The 15,000-nt window shown below is 51.7% G+C and overlaps 1 long non-coding RNA gene across 1 annotated transcript; it reads left to right on the forward strand.

The window, feature by feature from the left end:
* Positions 1 to 57: 57 nt before the first annotated feature.
* On the forward strand, positions 58 to 7,263 carry LOC135967175 (uncharacterized). The gene is made up of 3 exons (XR_010581101.2): positions 58 to 175; positions 303 to 1,049; positions 5,934 to 7,263. It is a non-coding gene; the product is annotated as an uncharacterized lncRNA (long non-coding RNA).
* Positions 7,264 to 15,000: the final 7,737 nt, after the last annotated feature.

The following is a 15,000-nucleotide window of genomic DNA, read 5'->3' on the forward strand; positions in this document are numbered from 1 at the left end:
GGGTCCGATTGGCTCAGCCGTCCGCCCGTCGCGGAGCGAAGGAGGCGAGCCCATTTCAAGGTGCGTTGAAGTGTGGCGAGCACAGAGCCGCAGAATCATGCGCATTGCCGGGGAGAAGGCGGTGTAGCGTCTGTGCTCGCTTCTCTCTCGGCTCACACTGCGTGGCAAGTTTCTGGTGAGTGAAGGAAATGGTAGCTTCTAACGGGACCCTGACGGGTCGCAATTACCCCGGACAGGTCTGAGGGAAGTGCAGCCCCCGCCCACTCATGGAAGCCAACATCCGGTTTCCATCCTGCAAACAGCAGTTCCCGAGAGGACCATGCTGATTCTATGATGGGGAAACCCAGGAGCCGGCGGCCCGGGAGAGCTGGGGAACGTCCTTCGCCGGAGATCTTTTCAAAGAGGTCACGCGCCGCCTCCCCACCCCCACTCCCTCCGCACCCAGACACGTCCCCAGAGCAGCGCACCACCCCCTCCAAACGTGATGCAGACCGGGGGATGACTAAAATGACCTCTCAAAGTCGCTCAGATTTAGAGTGAGTCATTGGCTCAGCTGCGAAGTGCCACAGACCCCTCAGGAACACTCGTGCACACACACTCCACCCCCGGTGCTGGTCACTGCTGCTCGTCATTACTGAATCCCGACTCCGAGCAGTCAAAGTTGGGGCTTTTTCCCACTTCTCCTGATAAAAGCTGCTTCCTCACGCACATGGTTCCTCCCCTCCCCACCTTACTCGGAGCCCAGCCCCGTCTCTACCGCACGAAACCAAGATGGGTTTGGGGGACGCTTTAGGAGTCTGGGATGGTGGAGACCCAGGGAAAGGGAAGGGGCTTCTCGTCCTACAGAGGAATGTAAATAGGAAACTGGAAGGTCTTCATATGTTCCAGTCTCCCTACCCTATCCTGTCTCTGTCCCCTCCCCCAATACAGTTGTATTTGCAGAAGAAATAAATGAGTGTCATGGAAACATCTACTATAAACAATCACCTCACACCAGCGCTCACAGGCTGCAGTGAAGATGTTTGTTCTTTCAAGGAGTGAAGGCAGTGGTAAGAATCACACCGGCTCCCTGGGACGGGCTGTTGGCCAAGGAAGGAAGGCAGAGGGTCAGGGAGCCAGAGCTCAGGAATTTCATCCTCTCAAAGCACTCATTAGCACAAAGCCCTGGCTCCAGGACATGAAGCTCCCAAAACAGCAAAGAGACTTGCTTCTGGGAAAGCGTGCGCACAGGTGCACACACATGCACAGAAAGTGGCCTTGAATACCGAAGGTGGAGCCTTCCCTGACACCGGAAGCCTCTTAGCTCACCACCAGCCCGGAGGCGGAAAGAGGCCCCCAACAGAGCAGTCAGTGAGCACATTAATAAAGGTTGAGGGCTTGGATAGATGTGGAGAACCAGGACTCTTGAATAACCTTCTACCTACCCACCCCTCCACCCGTGCAAACACACTCAAGATGCATAACCTGGGGCCATCTCTCCCTGAGCCATGATTTTGGTTATCTTCTTGGGCAAAGATGCCTTTCTGGGGACAATTAAGTGAGCTGCTCCGGGTCTCATTGATGCAGTGATTTCCAGGTGGCATGACCCGGAATAACTCCACCCCCAACACACACACACACACACACACACACACACACACACACTCTTACACACTTTCCCAGGGCCCCAGGACTGTAAAGACATATTGGAATCCATTTGCAGAATTGGTCATAACTGGATCCTTCTCCTCCCAAAACCTCTAAGCAGCTAACTGTGGCCTAGAGAAAAGTGCTGGATCTGCAAAGGCTGGCCCCAATTCCTCACCATTGTTAGGTATAGAGCGGGAAACAACAGGTCTCAGAGAAACCCTCTCCTAGGGGCTTGTGGGGCAAGGAAGAAGATGGAGCCATTCTCACCACCCATCTTGACTGCTTTCTTTGGCCATCCATTTGTCCTACCCAGGGTTGTGGCTTCTGCTAAAAAAAGTAGAGTTGTCTATCAGAATGGATGACGGGCGTGGAGGCTCATGCCAGTAGTCTCAGCTACTCAGGAGGCTGAAGCAGTAGTGTTGCTTGAGCCCAGGAGTTCTAGGCTGCTGTAATCATGCCACTGCACTCCAGCCTGGGTGACAGAATGAGACCCTGTTAAAAAACAGACAACAACAACAACAAAAGTGTCCGTCAAATTGGAAAGAAAAAACACATAACAAGCTTTAGAACATGAATTGGGTTGGGAAGGGGTTTAAAAGATCTATCTAAAGAGGAGAATACATTTCTTCTGGATAATTCTACTGGCAACGGTGGAACAAGGGATGAAGGCAGAGAGGAAGGGGAAGAAAATTAAGATAGAAAGGGAAAAGTTCATCATCATCATCATCATTAGACATATCTCAACTGGGTTTCAGATCAGCTAAAGAGAGATATACTGTATGAGCTTACAGTGGGGAGTGAGTCTGATCAAATCTTTTCCTCCTGGCATATGGCTGAGCTTTGGACCCAGAACGGATGGCTGCCCCTTCCTAGCGTAGACACATCCAGTTGAGTGTTCAAGGGGAGCATGGACCCCAGATGTCCAAGAGGGACATGAGGGAGGAACATGAGCCACTTCCCTGAGCAGTTCATAGGTGTACCTGAATGTCATCGATGTCACTAATAAATGCAGTAATATATCCAGGGATGCTATGTATATCAGATATGGGAGTGTCTGTCGTCTTCTTTTAAGAGGCATTGACTTGTTGGAAATACAAAACAATAATCCCATCAGTGTGTCTATGAAAAAAAGCCACATGCAGCCACCTACCTACACATCCCCAGAGGCCTTTGGAGGACATATGAGAAAAGGGGCTGAAAGAGGCTTCAAGTGTAGGAGAAGAGGAAACTATCCTCATTCCCTCTTCACAGTCATTGAACAAGGAGGACTCAAAAACAATAGTTCACTTGCCTGTCACTTCTCACCTTCCTCAGTGGTTCCAGACCTCACTGCAGAATCCAGGGTAGAACAATTGTTGGGACAGCTGCTTGTGAAAAGGAGAGCCAGCTCTAAATAAAAGCAATTTACTCAACACAGACACCAAAGAGCATGTTTAGTGTTTACATAAATACGGAACTGTATCAGTTGTCGCCCTGTAAAACCAGCCCAAAATATCATGGCTTAAAGCAATAAGGCTCATTCATTTGCTCATGAATCTGCAATTTGGACACTGGTAGGTGAGGACGGCTCTTCTCTACTTCATGTTGCATCAGCTCCAGTGGGGTGTGGATCTTTCTTCTTTCAGGATGGCCAGGATGGCTCACTCACGTGGCTATAGGTTGACACTGGCTGTTAGCCTGGGCTACCAGCAAAGGGCTGTGATTCTTCCTCAAGTGGGCCTCTCTGCAGGCTGCCTGGGCTTCCTCAAGGCATGGTGGCTAGGTTCCAAAAGCTGGCGTCCCAGTAGAACCAGGTGAAAGGCATATTCCCCTTTATATCCTAGCCTTGGAAGACAAATAGCGTCACTTCCATCAGGGTCAAAAACCTGCCCCAATTCAAAGGGAGAGGACACAGTTCCCCAGCTCGCAATAGAACAGTGTCCCTGTCACTTTTTTTTTTTTTTTTTTTGGAGACAGAACCTCACTCTGTCACCCAGGCTGGAGTGCAGTGGCGTGATCTCAGCTCACTGCAACCTCCACCTCCCAGGTTCAAGCGATTCTTCTGCCTCAGCCTCCTGAGTAGCTGGGACTACAGGCACACGCCACCACGCCCGGCTAATTTTTGTATTTTTAGTAGAGACAGGGTTTCACCATATTGGCTAGGATGGTCTCGAACTCCTGACCTCGTGATCCACCCACCTCGGCCTCCCAAAGTGCTAGGATTACAGGCATGAGCCACCGCACATGGCCCCTGTCACATTTTAAGAAGAACTTATGGGATGGGAGAGAGTGTTGCAGCCGTTTTTGGATGATACAGTTTGCAATGAAAACAGTCTTCAAAATTGAAGCAAAAAAAATGACTGCTAGAAGAAATAACTAGAAAGGAAGGTATATATTAGAGTTCTCCGGAAAAAAATATAACTAATAGGGTTGATATAGACATCAATATTGATATCAAATATACATATAGAGATATAATGGGATGTATTATAGAAATTGGCACATGCAATTATGGAGGCTGAGAAGTCCAATGATATGCCATCTGAATGCTGGAGAACCAGAGGAGCTGGTGGTGTAATTCAGTCTGTGTCCAAAGACCTGAGAACCTATTCTGATGTCCAAGGGACAGGAGAAGCTACCCCAGCTCCAGAGGAGAGCAATTTGCCCACCCTCAGCCTTCGGTGCTCTATGTGGGGCCTTGACGGAGGGTAGGATGATGGCTGCCTGCACTAGTGAGGACAGACCATCTTAACTCAGCCTCCCAATTCCGTTGCCAACCTCTTCCAGAAGCACCCTCACAGACACACCCAGAAAGGTTTTATGTGGTATCTGGGCAGCCCTTACCCTAGTCAACATCTAAAATTGACCAACACAAAAGGGCTTGGCATATAGTATCCGATCTCAGAGTTTTCTCCCTTTGATTCAAGCTACCGCTGCCAGTCCCAGGTGTCAGAGGTGTGCCCTTCATCCTTGCAGAAGACTAGCCTGTTTGTGAAGCAAATCCTTTCACCTTGCTTTCTTTTAATATACCAGACACCAGTCAGCATATTTTAAAAGAACTTGGAGGAGAGAATAAAATAAATAAAATTACATTTCTAAAATATAAGTATATAATCTTAAGATCTGATGCAGGGGAAGTAGAGAAAAGCTTTGCAAGGGTCTCAAGCCCTCTCACCATAAGAATTTTTCATCTAGGCTCAAAATCCTCCCAGAACATTGCAAGCACCTCACATGGCGTTCGTCTCTCCTGGCTCCCTGCTTGTCTCTTGGGTGGGTGGCCTCTGGTCTTAAGTTGTTTTTCTGGACCCAAGTAGATATTGCAACCATCCATCTTGCCCTCTCCCAACATAAATTCCTGAAGACTTTGTCTTATTCAAACGCAAACTTCATTATTAGTCAAATTTACCAGGTTGGGCACGGTGACTCACCCCTCTAATCCCAGCCCTTCGGGTGGCTGAGGCAAGAGGATTGCTTGAAGTCAGGAAATCGAGACCAGCCTGGGTAACAAAGCAAGATCTCATCTCTACAAAAAAAGTTAAAAAATTAGCCAGCACGGTGGCACGCTTCTGTCGTCCCAGCTACTTGGGAGGCTGAGGTGTGAGGATCGTTTGACCCCAGGAATTCTGGGCTGCAGTGAGCTATGATTGCACCGCTCTACTCCAGGCCAGGCGATAGAATAAGATCGCATTTTTTTAAAAAAATTGCTACAATGTCCAGAGTTCTGTTGAGGTGCAATTTCCTCTGAAGACCACAGCTTGGTTAGGTGGTGGTAACTGACCCAGGGAGTGATCTAGCCCTTCCTAGCTTAAGATACCCTTTCCAACCACCATAGCGTCATTTTGTATTTCATCTAGATGAGTCCACAGCCCAGCAAGAGGGTCAACCCAAATCCCATGCATTGCAAGGATGCATCCTAACGTTGCTTCCCTGTGCTCTCACCATCCCACGCATATGGCAGAGGTAGCATGTATGCCAACTGCTGCCCACATATGCAAGTGGACAGCAGATGACACTCTCTCACAGCCTGTCCTGGTCGTTTGTGTGTGCACAGGTGTAAACATGCATCTCTACAGAGCAGAATTCTCTCATGCTGAGCCCGAAGTCCAAATTCTTAAAGATTTGTTTGTGGCAATGTAGTAGAAGTTAATGATAAAGAAACTAGAATTTTAGCTGAACTGTATTCATTTCTTGCCTAGCTGAGAAGGGAGGAGTCTTTGCTCAAGGTAGAAAGTAGACCTATAATTTAGGATAAGTTTATTTGAAAGCTAGGTGGACAGCACCCTCAGCCTTATTAATCCCTCTCCTCTTTCTTCTTGGTGTTCCAGGCCAGCTCTGAACAATCTCAGAGAAGACATATTTCATTGTTGTGTGACTTAAGGTAGGACTACAGAAAGGAAGTTCATCAACCTGCATGAAATTTGTCCCATAGAACTCAGGAGCCCTATATAGATAGCCATGCTTGTGAACTGTCCCCCAGGAACATGTCACCCTCACTGTTCTGCAATTCCTCACCTTGCCAATGGCTGCATCATTAAAAATGTTGTTCTCAGGACTCCTGGGGCTACTCTGGCCCACCTGAGTATGCCCTTGTCTGTCCATGGCCACAGGCCCCAGCTGCAAAGCACAGTGACAGACGGGCAGCAGCGAACCTCACTCAAACTCTTGGCATCCAGAAGTCTGGAAGATAACTAGAATCAGGGCTCCACTGCACCATCCAGCTCTGGCCCCAGCAGCCCGAAGGTGTGGGTCATTCTCTTTGTCTGAGTTCTACTTCCTCCATCTGGAAAAGGGACCATAGAAGGTAGTGGGAACTAAGGCCCAGGGGAGAAGGATCTGAAGAATCTAATGGGCAGTTTGTCACAGACTCTCCAACAGCCCAATGTCATGCCCCTGTGACATGATACAGGAAGAAAATGGGACCTGGCTTTCTCCCCAAGGCATTCTAGTACAGCATAGACGCTTCCACAGGGGCACATGGAGTCCTGGACTCAGGCAATGACAACCTTGAAACTGCCAAAAGGTGGACTCGAGCAGTGGCTCAAGAAGCTTTGAGGAGTCAGCCAAGGAGCAAGCCATGCCAGAATGCCAGAAACAGACAGGCCCAGGGCCGACGCTCAAGAAGCGCCAGCAGAAGGGATTCCACAATGAATGAGTAGCACCTGGACACCAGCCTGCAGTCAGCACTGTGCTAGGCCCTACAGAGAACACCAAAGTGACCAGCCACAGTCTCAGTCACTCAGGACCTCAGCACCTGGATGAAAAAACAAGGCTGACCACATGAATGGCACTTACTAAACTCTGTCTACACTGTCTCAAGAGTGAGGATGGCCCAGACTTGAATTGCAGTAGAACAGGACAATGGCACAGTGGCTCACACCTGTCATCCCAGCACTTTGGGAGACCGAGGCAGACGGATCACCTGAGGTCAGGAGTTCGAGACAAGCCTGGCCAACATGGTGAAACCCCACCTCTAAAAAAAAATACAAAAAATCAGCCTGGCGTGGTGGCAGGCGCCTATAATCCTAGCTACTCGGGAAGTTGAGCCTGGGAGGCGGAGGTGGCAGTGAGCCGAGATTGCACCATTGTACTCCAGCCTGGGCAACAAGATGGAAACTCCATCTCAAAAATTAAAAAAAAAAAGAAAAGAAAAGAAAATGAAGATGGCGCAGATGGTGAGGGCTGAATAAAGGAAGTGAGGTCTGAGCTCAGTCTTCAAGAAAGGAGAGGGAGAGATGGGATGGAAGAATAAGAGACTGCCAGCCAGGAAAGCTGCTGCTCTGAAACTTGCCGAGGTCAAGGGGCTGGTCTGTGCAGCACCTAGCCCCAAGTTGGCATTCCCTAAGGATGCCTGGCAGCCGAGCATGCAGAAGTGGCAAGGACGTGGCCCGGCTGGTCAGTGTGGCACAAGGAACAGGCTTCCGTGTTTAGAACAGAACGAGGAAATAGGTCCACTCAGAAAGGTGGAAAGGAGGCATAGGCAAATGGAGCGAATTGTAGGTTAATTTGGAGGGAGGCAGTGAGAAACAGGTCTGGGTGGAAGGAAAGGCTGAGGAGAAGGAGAAAGTACCTCTCTTGGTCAAAACCAAACTGAAGCTGAGGGCACAGAAGTGGGGGCTGGGGAGAGGAAAGAGGCCCTTGCAGGGGTGTGGGGGGCCTGGGCTTCTGCTTTGGGCCTGCAGTTGGATAGGCTGGGGGTGGGGGAGGAGACTGGGCCCTGGAGCCACAGCTGGAGGGCTCTAGGGGGTCTATTCTTGTACCCATTCGACCCCCAGACCTCTCATTCCCGGACCTCTCCACACTGAGCTCTCAACACCCACACAAAAGGGCCTTGTGTGGTATTACTGGAGATGCCCAATGCAGCTTTATCTCACTGCCCCCACCCTTCCCGGGAGCCTTGGCATGCACATTGCCCCAGCAGGTGCAGGAGACAGGAAGAGAGGGGCTGGGGACCAGACAGGCCAGAGGTCAGATGGAAACATCAGCCTGCCTCCCTCCCCTGCTGCCCTCTGCCCGCCCTTTTCCACAGCCTTCTCTCCTAACCCCTCCCTCCCCTGCTGCCCTCTGCCCGCCCTTTTCCACAGCCTTCTCTCCTAACCCTTCCTTCTCTGTTTCTCTCCTCTCCTCTCTGTCCCTCCCCTCGCTGGGCTTCAGAGTGGTATGGACAGCCTAGAGACAGATCCGGATTTATTCTTGGAAAACACGTCCATGGCAGAGGGTACCACAGCAACAAGTTTCCATGGTGCTTGGACACAAGGCAAATATGGCATAGAGGAGAGATTCCTGGACTCCGAGTCAGAGGACCTGGGTGCTGTCCCTGCCTCTCCTCACCACCAGTGCATCCTTAAGCAAGTTGCGTAACCTGCCCAAGCCTCATTTTTTTTGCAAATGTCCAACCATTTAATCAGCTGTCTGAACCCACCATCGTGTGCCAGGCACCTACTGGGAGCCGAGCACTTTACTAGGTGCAAGACAAGTAACACAAACATGGTTCTTGCCCTCACAGAACGTACAGCTAAGAGACAATAGAGTTGCTCAGAAGAGGTTAGTATGGCGGCCAGTCCACAGCAAGTGCTCAAGAGATGCTGTGCACAGGTCTACCAGAAGCCCAGCAAGGAGAGTGCAGCCGGACCTCTACCCTGTGGGATGTGGCTGCAATGGCCCTGGCTAGAATTAGAGGATGGTGCTTAACCTCTGACCTTGTCTGCAGCCTAGTGTCTGTTCTAGGTGGTTAAAGACCAGGGGAAAACATGAGATAGAGGATAGAGAGGACTGCCCAACCTAGGGAGGCCCAACTGTCAATGATATTTGGTGTGTATGAATGAGAAGGGTGTGTTCCTGGGGGCAGGGTGGGAGGAATAAACATAATAACGGGATCTGTTTGGGAAAGGAGAGTTGATCCAGAGCCCTGACTGGGGAGGGCTCGGAAGCTGGACTCCCTCCCCACTCCCTTTCTAGGAAAGCAACTTGGAAAAGCAGAGCCTGGGCCTTGGTGGTGGGCACAGCTGCCAGGGGAGCCTGGGGCAGTGGGGAGGGGGAGTGTGGGAGGTGGCCAGTGGAGGCACTGAAAAGAGAGTCTCATGGGGAATCCCAGACAATGAGCTGATGGAAGGGGGAATATGGGAAGAAGGGGATGGAGGGGCTGGCTCTGCGAGGGCTGCTCTCCTGGCAGCTTCCCAAGGTTAATTGAGGGGCACGGAGCCGCCTCTGCGACATTCCAACAAGAGGGAGGCTGGTTTGAAAAGAGCATTTGCTGTGGGGAGAAGGGGCCTTTCTCTGCCCTGGGCTGCCGTCCCTTTGTGGAGGTTCTTTGAGGCATGAGCCCTGTGAAAAAGCAGGGAGTGAGGAGGGGCCGGGGTGGATGGTTCACCATTCATCGTCCAGGCCAACGGGCTGCTCTTGGCAGAGAAGAACGGGTCAGTGGCTGGTTCAGCCGCCCTCGGCCCTGAGATGATGGTAGCTGGGAAATCTCTGTACACGGAATTCCACCGAGTCTGACTCTAACATGAATTATGGGTATTTAGAGAAGGGCATGAAGGAAGAGAAGGGGAGGAGGCTGAGTATCAGCTGAAGGACAGGCAGTGCCCTTAGGGGGATCAGGAGTTGGCAGTGTAGAAGAAAATGTTGACAATTTTTCAGAGACCTGTGTCTAGGTTGAAGGGTTTGGCATAATCAGAAATGCCCAGGCTTTTACCATATGGTGTGTTAACACAACTAAAACCCACATGTTTCTGCAGACACACACACAAGCAACATGCTGCACACACAGCCCTTGTAGGAACACACACACGTATGCAAAATGACATGTACAGAGGCCCACACACCGATGTGGACCCTCCCGTGCACACACTCACATGCAGAATCTCTTCAGATAACCACACATATGTTATCTATACCGTCCGCTCCCTCTGGAGCTGCTCATGTGTGCAAGTGTGTGCCACATCCTCACGCATCGCGAGGCTAACGTGGGCTGTGTGCAGGTAGGACACGTGAACACATGTGCAGGTGGGCCTCATGCTCTCCCACACCAGAACTCCTGGCATGGACGTCCCCAGAACACCCTTCTCGTCTTGCCTAAATCAGGTCCCAAGGAGACTTGTCCGCCTGAAATCCACCTTCTCCACCCCTGCCCCGGGCCCAGCGTCCAGGCTGCCCATGCTTCACGCAGTCCTGCCCTCTGGGGCACCTGGCTCCCACCCGCACGCTACAGGCTCTAGGGAACGACCGCCAGCAGGTGGCGCCGGCGGGAGCCCCTGGAACCAAGACTAGCTGGAGGACAAATCCGCGTTTCCGCCTTGCTGTGCTGAGCCCCAGGCCCGGCATGATCTACCAAGACCACCAGGCCAAAGAAAGCCACTCCCAAGAGAGAAGAGAGAAAGGACAGGATCCCGCCCCTTGGAGGAGACGGGAGGCGGAAGACCAGGGACAGGAAAGTGGAGGGGAGCAACAAGCCCCTTCTGCGGGGTCAGCTGGGGGTCCGGGTGTGTGTGCTCCTGTTCCGTGTGCACCTGGCTCAGTGTCTGCATGCATATGTGAGCGCTGCACTAAAATGCAGGGCGCTACCCGTGTGTCCGTGGATATGGAAGAAGGAGGTTTGAAAAGCTTTGAGGACACAGGTGTGTGTGTTTGCACACACGTGTGTGTGCATAAGTCCCTGCGTGTCTGCACATTCTGCTGCATACAGGGAGACTCAGGGAGAAGGTAAAGATGAAGTCAAGCAAACTAGACCTCACAACTGCAGTATGGTCAGCACCCCACAGATCACAGTCGTTAGCCTCCTCCACACACTCCCCACACCACGCACACTCCAGGGACACACACTCGCACACCACCCACACAGACAGGTGCTGTGCCACCCCATAGAGACCTGCCACCCACACACTTTCTCACATACACGCAGGCCGGTAGAGAACCTAGAGATACATATAGATACAGCAACGGCACACCGGCTGTGTGTGCACCTGCACGCGTGTGCACTCACACACATGCTGCGCTGTACCTGTAGATCCTTAGTACCCCGCACGCCCAAGAAAGGGAAAGAAAGAGGTTCAGGGCAGAAAGGTGACTCTCATCCTGTAAAGCACCCCGGTTTCTGAGCCTCTGGAGATCAGAGAGACGTGTGGCATCAGAAAGCCCCTTGTCTGAGGATAGGGGCGCAGGGGAATGAACAGAGAGCCTTCTACAAACACACCCATGTGCCCCAGGCTGGGGGCAGTGGTGGTCCAGCCGAGTCCCTCAGCACTGTGGACAGCGCCTCCGTAGCAGGACGGTGAAGCCCGGAGCAGTTCTCAGAGGTGCGGGACACCAGAGGCCGCTTACGTGCATCCAGAAGGCCAGCTAAGTCAGATACACTCAAGTCCAACCCTGTTGACCCAGGAGTCTTATAAACAGGGGTTGAAAATACCTACCTCTCAGGGCTGTCAGGAGGATCAAATGACTGGAGACCATACAGCACCCAGCACTGTGCCTGACGTGTACTAGAGAACACTGTCAATGTCGCTAACAACCACTCTGGCTCCCAGCCCCAGGCACTTCCAGGCCAAGAGATGAATAGTCTGTGCAAAACATATTGATTTCCTTGGTGACACAGCATTGCCATGTTGCGGGACCATGAGCCAGGATATCTGGGTTCATGCCCCAGTCTTGCCAAATTTCTGAGACCTAGGCAGGTTACTCACCCCATCTGAGTCTCTGTTTCCTGTCTACTAACTTGGAATAATCACAATAATAATACTAACACGGACTGAGCTTCCTGAATGCCAAGCCCTGTTTTAAGCACTTTACAAAGATTAAATCCTTGAATCCTCATGACATTAAATGGAATGATCTGTTACTATCCTCACTGTATAGAAGAATAAATGAAAGCACTTGCCTAAGATCACACCAATGGTAGGAGTAGAAACTGGATTGGAACCCAGGCAGCCCGCCTCCAGAATCTGTATTCTCAGCCATGACACAGTGTGACCTCCTTCGTGGCAGGCCGTGTGCATCCGATGACGTCATGGGTCTAAAAGGAGCTTGAGGACTGCACAGCATTATACGAATGTTAGGGTATATTGTTATGCATCCTAGCCTGGCTCATGTATGAGTAATTGTGCAAGGAATGAGAGCCGAAATGAATACAGGAAACCGGGTGGGGACGGGTGCCATCTGGGACTGGCGCATCACACCAAGAAGGGAGAAATGGGTAGAAGATGGGCCAAGAGGGGTGGGCAGCCATATGCACCCTCGCATGGCTTTTGACTCTCTCCTTAGTCCATGACTAGGTAAGAGGTCAAAATAGTTTCTAGAAAATCAAGAAGATAATTTCAACTCACCCCAAAATCCTTCTAATCCTTCTCTTAATTATAACCTTTGTCTCACCTGACATCTCTCTTCTTCCAACCCCTAAAGCTGTATGCAGTCCATTTATCCCTCTGCTCCTCGCATTACCACCCCTCAACCACCTTCCCTCATGTGAAACCCGTCACCAGGTCTGTGACCTCTCTGAGAATCACTATGCCAGGAGAACCGGTGTTAAGCCGAGTCATCCTAGGACAGGTCCCAGAAGGACAGTCAGGAGGGTTCTGTGGATTCAAGAAGGTACTTCTGATGTTTCAAAGGATAGGACGTGGAGACCGAGAACTACTTTGCAGATTACTTTAGGCAAAGGAGACCTCTGGACACTGCTAGGTCCCCGATCAGCCTCATCCTATGATCTGCCACTTTCTGTAGAAGGTTCTCTGATGCTCAGAATGGAATCATTTCACTTACAAAAGCACAAACCCATCTTTCTGGAAGCCCCATACCTCTCGTGCTTGGTTGGATGCTGTGCAGGGCAGAACAGTCACTGGCCAGGGACGGAGGGGCTTTCAGACACTCACACTGCGCCGTCTCCTACGCTGTCCCAATCTTCCTTTTCTTCCCAGAATCCCAGGCAGTCTTCCCAGCCCTGAGCTGGTCCCCCTTCCTTCCCCTCCTTGCTGATGAATCTGTTAGGACAGAGTCCTTTCCTTGTGCTCCTCACGCTGGCAAATGATCTCAGGCGTTTAACAGCAATGGCTGGGAATCTGTCACCATTAGCGGTCAGTGAAGGCCCCAAGCACTCTGCTCTCTGTTTTGTTCTTACTCCTTTTCTGTCTCCTGTCATGTTCCCCTCCTGTTTCCTGAACCCGCGCCCCCACCTCAGCCCCTCCCACCCCGCCCCGCCCCGACCCTCCACTGCCTAAGAAAGATGCAGCTGCTTCTCTTCCAAAGCCCACAGAACAAGTCTTAAGGAGTCTCAGAACAGCCCGGGTTTTCAGAACGGTCATTCAGTCCTTCCATCTTCACTCTTCACTCACAGCAGGGACGGCCGCACTTGTCTCCTCAGGCAGGCGGGATGTCAGGCACTCGGGCTTCCCTGTAGCAGCCCCTGCCCTGAGCTGGTACCACCTGCTTCCTGACATCTCTTTGCTTTCCACTCCCTAAAGCTGTTTCTGTTCCCCCAAACCAGGCTCATGGATCACCGGTGTCAGGATCACCTGGAGCACATGATAAGAACTCAGCTTCCGGAATTCACCTCAGATGCCCCCAGACCTGCTGAGTCGGAGCCTGGAAGCAGGGCCTGAGAGTGGTGCCTCTGCAGAGCCCCTGGAGCTCAGGCACAGCTTGGGGAGCCACTGTCCTTGTAGGGGCAGGGACCATCCTCCAAACCACCAACCTTCTCTCCAGATGACCAGGTGTCCTCAGACACACACAAGCTCTGTGACCTGTTGCTAGAGGAAGCCCTGTGCTGGCTGAGCTGGGCCTGGGCTGTGAACCAGGCTCTGCCAATTGCTCGTTATGGGAACACTAGCAAGTTACCTTGCACGTGTGCCTCCATTTCTGTAGCCACAAAATGGGCTTGATACTTGTTATCTCGTCTTATGATTATGATATAAGGTTCAAAGGAGAAAAGAAAGGTGGAAATTTGTTGAAAGGCAAGTTGAATAAATGATGTGTGATTCTTTATCATGTAAGAGACGCCTGGTGGTGAAAGACATGGTGTCTGTCAGGAGACGCCGTTCCCATCACGCAGTAGACCAGCAAACAGACAAGCAGCGTGGCCACCCCAACACTCCCTGTGGGCTTTTCTCGGCGTGTCCTGAGCCCAGGAGAGGAAAGGAGGCTGTGGGGGTGCGTCAAGCACTCGCAGGAAGAGTCCCGGAACCTGCCGAATGAGGTTTTGCTCCACCCACGCTGCCCGCATCTGCCCACAGGCCTGCAGCCCCTACCAAGAGCAGTGGGCCCAGCCCTCTGCATCGCTCGTCTCCCTCTAATTACTCTTCACACACTCTGGCGCCAGGCCCTCCAACCAAATTACAATTGATTCTTCCCTCCTCTTGGATCAATGCCATCGACCCTGGAGCAGGGAGGACAAACCCAAACTCACCCTCTAGGAACCAATGGCCCAAGGCAAAGCCTGGCGAGAGACCTCCTGGTGCAAACTTGGAATGTACCTGCACACATGTGTGCACACGCATGCACACACATGCATTCATCCCCTTGCCCAAGAAGTACATGGATCAGTATGTACACAAAATGCACCGGGCCACATATGGGTATCCACATGTAGACACATACACAGCTTGATGTAGACGGACACTTTCATGCAAGTCTACATGCATGTACACAAAAAGCACACACGCCCGCTCATACGCAGGGGTACGGACACATGCCATTGGCTAGAGAAGAGAATGCTCTGAGGCCCACAGGAAGCATGGGCCTGTGAGGAGCTGGATTCTAGCCCATCCCGGCCCCCTCCCTGGCTGCCCTCCTAGCTCCACGTGTGAGCACACCCACCAACAGTTACGGTGGGAGGGGTCCGGCACGCCTGCAACACACACCTCCAAGCAGAAACTCCTCTACTGTTGCAGAGGCCTGTGGTGTGCCCTC

Source organism: Macaca fascicularis, chromosome 14 (genome assembly GCF_037993035.2).
Source record: "Macaca fascicularis isolate 582-1 chromosome 14, T2T-MFA8v1.1".
Taxonomy (NCBI): Eukaryota; Metazoa; Chordata; class Mammalia; order Primates; family Cercopithecidae; genus Macaca; species Macaca fascicularis.